Genomic DNA, 8,315 nt, shown 5'->3' with positions numbered 1-8,315 from the left:
TCTTTTGACGCTTTTGGTCTGAACGACCCATTAGAATATTTATCCAAAACGAATAACTTAATATTCGTATCAGCATCAACAGCAAAAAATAAATAATGCCCCTGTCCCCTCCCCGATGGATATCTACAACGATGTCCTCGGAGGTTGCAGGTTATGATCTTGGATCTTTCCTGCCACATGCCATCACACTGCACAATAACAACTCTGGTTATTACTTACACATTGCACATTTCTACTTTGCACTATTACCGACCATACATACTTTTATATTACATTTTATATTGCTATTTCTATGTATAGTTTATTCTTTATAGGCTATTCTTTATTCTGTATGTTCTCATTGTGTGCAATGCTGCTGTTGCACTGTAATTTCTCAGTTTGGGATCAAAAAAGTATCTCTATCCTTGCTCACAACTCTTCAATCAAGCGACTACTACCACTTGCCTCCACTTGGGGCAGGCTGGCTGTGGAAGTCTATCAATGGGCACCGACTAGGGGCGGGGCTGACTCTGGTGCAGCTCCACCTTTGTGGTTCTGCAGCGAGCTGCTTCTCACTAGTCTGCCTGTCTAGCCTCTACCTGAGGCCTCATTTAAGATCACTACAGGTGGCATACGGAGGAAACACAGGAAATGCGTGCGCAGAAAAACTTTCAGATTTATAACGGAGTGCGCACGCACGTCCTACGCCTGTTTCCATTTATAAATCACAATCAATTCTAAAGTTGGCACACGTGAGAAAGCGCTTTACCTCGCCCATACGGTGCCCATATAAGGTCAGAGGAACACCCTTTATGAATATTCATTAGTACCAAATCCATGAAGGCGGAAAAGGGAAAAAGAGCCCAGAAATAAATTTCACACATACGGGGCCGGTCCGACCAACCTGTTGTCTGTGTTATTACCTTGGTCTAATTTTTCACTTTTCATCATAGTTAGTCAGGATGTTGGTGGAGGTATCATAAACTCAGCCACAACCACAGCTTTTTTTTCAATACACAATTAATGAGTTGCTCCTGTAACATGTATATCAAGATGTATTTGTTTTTTGTTTTTAAATGGGACATACATATTATGAACATTCCCATGTAAATATGTTTGAGATTACAGCCTCAGGCTAATATCTGTCTCCAGTAGAAAAAAACAAAAAAGCAAGGCAACATAAACAGATGTTTTCAGATGCTTTGTAAATTAGCTTAGAGAAGCATATCACAATATCACATTTTACAATATTTCCACAATCATGCGGAATGACTGTGTCCATAAGTGCAGCTGTTACAGAACCAGGTATTTTTATCAAAAACATTGATGCCCCAGATATTTTATTTGGGGAAAAAAGACTAAATCTAAATCTATATATTCTATTTGGTTTGCATAATCACTATATCTTTTAAGTAATATTTAGTGTGGGCCTAATGTCAGTAAAATGTTTCATTTTAGGCTCTGTAGTTTTATTTATTTCTATTTTATTGTTATTAATGTATTATTTTATTTTGTATGAACAGTGCATTTGTATGTGTCTAAGTGTTTCTGTGTTTGAGTTCATGACTATTGTCTTTTAGCATATTTTAATGTGGAAACTCTGAGAAATCATCATCCTTTTCTACATTCATATAAATTGACTTGTGGCTTGTTTGATCTGAGATATGACTTGACTTCACTTGATTCTTGCAAGAATGACTTTGGACTTGTTTGACACTGAAAGAGGAGCTCTCTGTCCCATCTATTCGACACTATCTTCATTGCTGCCAGGCCTTTTGACTGAAAATATCAGTCCAAAACACCAGATCCAAGCCCCACAATATCATGTAGGTCTGTCAGTCTGGTTCAATATTCCATTGAAAAGCAATTCTGTTGCCTCACCTACTTTTGTGGTGAAAAAGGTTATTAATCGCACTGCCATTCACCTCAAGCTTGGGGCCTCTATGAGCATCCACCCTATCTTTCATGAGTTCCAGTTGAAACTAGCTAGCACCAGCGACCTGTGGTCTCCAAGCTCTTGAACCTTCAGATCTGTCCCCAGACCTCAGCTTGATGGAAACCTCCACTAAAGCCCTCTCTTATGAAATCAAGAAATAATGCTGATAATGCAATACATCAACACAGGTCAGTTAAAAGGTTCACTTGTGGTAGAAGCACAAAACAAATGTGGTTAAATTAATGTTGGGCTTTGACTCAACACGTCGAGGGGCATCAGCAAATCCCCCTTGCTTACACCTGTGATGATATTTATAATGTGTATATATAATGTTTGTCTGTGTGTTTTTTTTTAAGTTATAGTGAAAGCTAATTTCTTCTTTCTGAGGGTGCACTTGGCATTATGTGCATGCTAGGCACAACCATGACATGATGGAGGTGAAGCTGCAATAGGCGGTGTGCAACACTAGAGGGTAGTACAAGTGTAGAAGTAGAAACTAGATACTGGTCTCAGGCAGGAAGAGTCAAATCCTACATATGTCCGCACAAATGTGTGCATGAGTGTGTTACTAAACTACATATTTGCCTTGCTGACTGGTCAGTCTTCGTTTGACAATATAATTACTGCTTCATTGTTTCGTTGTCATGTACTCTGACATTAATGCTTACAGTAAACATTAAAATTGGATATCAATGAAAAAAAAGTGATGATTATATTTACAATACAACCGCTACAGATAAGGATGTATTTTTAGAAGTAACAATTAATTATATGCAGAGGAAGAAGCCCTAAGCAGATTGTTTGTGAAGTTTAGAATATCATTAGAATTAAAATACATGTATGCATATTTGTTTTTTTGCACCATAGAACTGTTCATATATACATTTATTCAGTGAAAGTAACTGTAATAGCATTTTTAAACAGAAATTTGTGTTCTTCCTTTTTTCAATTTTTTTTTTTTTTTTACTTCCACCCAATTGGAAGGCCATGTTTTGTAAAAGCCACATGATAATATTTCCAAACAAAGTGATAATAAAGTGTGGAATATTCACACAGTCCAAACTGAGGTATTGAATTCAATGTTTTCTGGTGAATGTTAAAAAAAAAAGAAAAGAAAACCCACAATGACATCTGTGGACAGTGTGTAGGTGTATGAGCCACACTTTTTCTTCTAAGCATCCTTGGGAAGGGTTCACCCACAGCCACAGGTTGTTCACTTCTTAGGTTTAAACAAAGCGCAGTGTCTGGCTGCAAACATCAGAGCTGATGATCTGATCTGCCCTCAGCTACCTCTGCTCCGGGGAACAACACCAGCCTTTTTCTCTGGGCACATGTCACAACAGGGTGTGCTCATCAATGAGGAATCCACTCATTATCTCACCTTTTATAGAAAACTGTCTGACTGCGGTTTATCATCAGCCTCACATTATAGTATGTCAGTCTGCTATAGATTTTGACTGATAATTACATTGGGGAAAAAATCATTAACTATTAAATATCCTGAATTTGTTTGATTTTGTTGCAGCTCGAGCCAATGAAAAGAAAACAGATGTACATGTATCTGCTTAAGACTAAACAAGGTTACACATTTATACAAACACTTTTTAGAGATAGACGACAAACTGATGGTTTATTTTTCAGTTTTATCCTGTTTTTATTTTATAATTTCATACCAGAAATGTCAAACATTCCTCTGGACACTAAGTTATTTAAAGTGTACTTAAAATATTTCATCTCAGTCATCGTTGATTGATAAGGTTAAGACTGTACTACACACTACGAGAATATCGTTAATCAAGAAAGAGCCACGGAGTAAAAGAATATAGCCGCATGAATGAATCAGTTTTACATCCTGACATTTTCACACAACCTTAAAAAAAACAACATTTTATTCATGTGAATAATTCACAGAAAAGGGCTGATTTTCACTAAAAGTTGACATTGTTTTCTTTAATCACAGTGCACACACCAGGAAGCAGCATCAGGCGTGAGGATAACGAGGCCAGCGTCTTTTACGTCACTCAAATCATACACAAAAATCAGGGTAATTATACAACTTTCTCTTGTTTTATTGGCTGTTGTATTCTCACTGGTGATGTTGTGTCACTGGTTGAAAGCTGTCTCCTCTCTTGCAGAGTCCACAAATCAGGCCACACACACACACACACACACACACACAAGTCAGCAAACACAAGTTTTCCTGCAGCAACACCTCAGTGCTCTGTATCACCATCACAAGCAATTCTTCTCCCGGTACCAGTCTGAAGCCAGACTTTTAAAGCCCATTCAAACCACACCTGGTCAAGACTGAAAACATTATTAAGGGATTTTAATTAGATGCAATTAGAGTTGGAGAAAAAAAAGAAAGATGTGCTAATTAGGCCAGAGGCTACTTTTATCCGTCTGACCTATGGAGACCCTGTGCAAGCTGTTTAATGTCACTGCTCCAACAATTACAACAGGAATTCATTTGAATGAGCTGTGCATGTTGACATAAACCAACAGCATCACATTCACTGCAGTGGGAAGAGTTGTCTCCAAGCTTTGAATGGTGTGTGTGTGTGTGTGTGTGTGTGTGTGTGTGTGTGTGTGTGTGTGTGTGTGTGTGTGTGAATAGACAAAAAGTAACAGGTGACCAGCATGAGGAGGTTGGTAGAACCACCGTGCAGCCATGTTCCTTTACATATATAATCCTTAAAGCCAATGCAACCATGGAAAAAAAAAATTGTGAAAAACTTGCATCAAAACACAATATCAGTGAAATTTGACTATTCCCTGTTTTTCCTAATGAAGCCGCTCTGAGGACCCTAGGAACCCCTTCAAGGACACCTAGTGGACCCCATCAACAGTGCTTTAAAAAAAGACATTCAGGGGTCTTCTTCCTGTGACAAATTAGCTGTAGACACTTTTCATGCAGCCCAATTTCATATGCCATTTGTGTCACTTAGACCAAACTGGTCATTTTCTTGGCAGCTGCAGTTTTTTAAAGCCCGTTGGCACCCTGCTGTTGTAGACCTACCATCCTCTGGAGGAGTAAAAAAAAAGAAAGAAAGGAATGATGGCCCCCATTATATCCACACATGTTAGAGTGAGAGTGTCCAGGAAGAGGCTGGGGCTTTGGCTTCATTGGCTGAAAGCTGCACATTTTTAGGATTTGGGGTTTTAAAAATGTGCCCATCTCTGACAGGCCTGAATGGGTTTTTACTTGCTTTTAATGTGTTGTTGCATAAGGCATTGGCTCAAAGCGCTGCTAGAGGCCTGCCAGTCCTGCTCTGGTGGTACGTTAGGTAAGTGTTCGTAGTTGCTGTCATTGTTTTAGTTTGACTTTAAGGAGTTGAACATGCACTGGATTAAGACAACACTGAAGGACACCCAGATAACAAAAGGTACAGCTTCTCTGCTCTGCATCCAGGTGGTGGCGGCACTAACTCTCAGGGTGGGATTTGACCTAACCTACAGTCATGGTAATGTGGCTGTAAATACAAGATATTCCTGTATGAATATTTGTAGGATATGATTATGCTAAAATGGGATGGGGGTGGGGGGCATCATGTCATCATTAATGTCATCTTTTATCTTTTGTATTTATTCTTGACAAGCCTAACTGTTCTTTCATTAATCAAGACAATGAAAGTTATTTATTAGATATGAACATGCAAACACTCTAATGATATTTAGTTATTTTTGTGGTGAAGTTGTGTTTGGGAGAGAAGGGAGCTGCTCTGTCTCTGCTCCTGTATGGCCTTGAATTAGGCCACGTGACGGGAAAAAAAATATTGTTTTTTTTGTTTTTGTTTTTGTTTTTAATAATTACAAAGAGTTATTTATTTAACTCTTACTAATTCTGTAATTACCAGTATGGTCAAGTGAAAAACGACTTTATTGATCTATTTTATTGTTATTATTTTAGTCTTTACTGCTGAAATATAAAACCTCGCCTGTTTTGCTTTATGTGCACGTTCCAGAACTAAGTGGTAATGTTTCTTTCAGACTGAGTTGTGGGATATAATTAATAAATAGATATTAGTAATAGATAGATATTAGATAGATATTATAATAGGATTTAAGATCAACCGCGTGCGCCTAGTAGCGCAAATGAGTTACATTTTCTGGCGGATTAGGCTACAACATAACCTCCACATGGTGTGATGTTTTAAAGAATTGTCAAAAATAAAAAACTTTTTTTATATAGCCTAATTAAACTGAGACTATTTGAGAAGTATATTGGGCATAGTGCATTATCAGGCTCATGTTGGCTTCAACACATTTCAAGATGATTAGAATATCGCAGGAAATGATACATGACTGACCAGGGATGATGTGACGGCCTGGTAGGAGGATTTTTTTATTTTATTTATTTATTTATTTATTTTGTATTATTTCTGAAAGAGACGCTGTGGAACTGACAGACAGCTCTGTGTGTATATTTACAACCAAACCATGTGTTGATGGAGGAGCCAGGCTCTGTCTGGAAGCTGACCCGCACTGCTCGGCTCCACGCTGTTCCACATCTGTGCGTCGTGTGCGCGCGCGCGCGTGTGCTGCTGCTGCTGTTGCTACCGCCCCATAACGAGACAGCGCATCCACGTGGATATATCCTCTTGGTTAAATGTATGCTGGCCCTATAGGCTGCAAGTGTTGTAGTGTAAGTGAAGTAAAAGCAGTAGCCTAATAGAAAATAAAAATCAACATGAAAAACCAAACACGGTAATACAAGCTCTCAACTTTTCTTCCAAATAATATTAATCTTAATAATAATAAAAAGATGGAAAAAACAAACAGAATCGATGTAAATGTGTCTTTTTGCTCTCATTGCACACTGTTGTGTGCGTCTGTGTGTGTGTGAAAGAGAGAGAGAGAGAGAGAGAGAGAGAGAGAGAGAGAGAGAGAGAGAGAGAGAGAGAGAGAGAGAGTTGTACATTAGCTCTTCAACAGGATATGAAAGTCAAGAGTTCATTGTGGGTGTATAACAGCCCCCGTTGGGAGATTAAGGTCACAAACCCTTTAAGAGTTCAGCTCGTGAATTTTCACTGCAAGTAGGAAAATCAGGCGGAGGACGGAGGAAATGACTAAACAGTCAATTGTATTCTCCATGTGTGTGGTTCAACTTTCTCGCAATTGTTTTCATGGTTTGAAAATTTGCTGGCGACAAAATTATTATTATTATTATTATTATTATTATTATTATTATTATTATTATTATTATTATTATGGTCATCGTTGTTGTTCTTGCTCTGCAAAATAAAGTTGGAGCTCGTGCAGTAACACAGGGGTTAGGCTACAAAGGGAACTCGGAGGATTCTTAGAATAGAACTTTCTCGCGCCATTGTGCACACGCTCTTTCAATCTTGTAGCTATATGTTTGTTGACAAATACTAATAAAGTTAGGAATTCAGTCGGCCCTTCGCGTGACCTTGTGGGTATCAGTGGTGAGATTGAATGTTTGTGCGTCCATTTCACAGCCTGGTAATAATTTGACACTCAGGTAATGAAACGCGCCGGGGTTAAGGCCTTCCTTTAACACACCCACCCAGGGTGAGAACTCAGTGAGTGGGCGTGCTGATTGTTTAGTGGAGGCTTGTTCGTGGACAATCAGTAGGTTTTGATTGGCAATATTTCTATTGATATTTTCCCTGAAGCCGCTTACAGCTGACGTGCAGAGTGTTGAACCACAGCATTTCCATCACAGGGTAAAGAGCACATACTAATGCTCCCGGTTAATAGACGGATGTAGAGGAAAATACCATGACAGCACGTGGAAGGGAATGAGGTTATTTACTTACAGACAGATTAATGAACAGTGATGAACAGCATCATGTGCCTATCATCATCACCTGTGTTTTATGCTCCAGTGAAACAGTAGGCTATGAATGGTCAATAAAGGCCCAAATCCTTTATTCTGCCAAGTAATGACCAAACCTAAGGCTGTTTAGTTGTTAAAAAAAAAAAAAGTTGGCATTTTTGTGATGGTAATTGGTAATTAATGTTTACAATTATAATTATTGAAACAAACAAAATGAAATAACTCAAAAAAAAGAAAAGAAAAGAAAAAGGACAAACCTTTCAGAAAGGCCTGGTCACTGCATTGTCCCCAAAAATACTAAAATTAAAGAAAAAATAAAACAAAAGAGAAAGACAATAAACAATAAAAAGAAAGACACCATTAAAATAAAATAAAATTCTGTGCACATCCTACATGCTTAATCATCATATACCCCAGGTTTGGATGAGACAGATGTTGGACACTGCTGCAAAACAGCAAGCATCAGACTCATCAACAGAAAGCAAACACATTTTCTCAGAAGTGCAAGTGCCTATGATATTGTCTGCACAAAAAGAGCAACAGGGCCCTGTGGTGAATCTAATTTTATTTTTGCTTCCATGGTGAAACACAAGAGCT

The sequence above is a fragment of the Trachurus japonicus genome, chromosome 15 (assembly GCF_045865225.1).
Source record: "Trachurus japonicus isolate A0001 chromosome 15, Traja_1.0".
NCBI classification, from domain to species: domain Eukaryota; kingdom Metazoa; phylum Chordata; class Actinopteri; order Carangiformes; family Carangidae; genus Trachurus; species Trachurus japonicus.
This window is presented reverse-complemented; position numbering follows the sequence as displayed.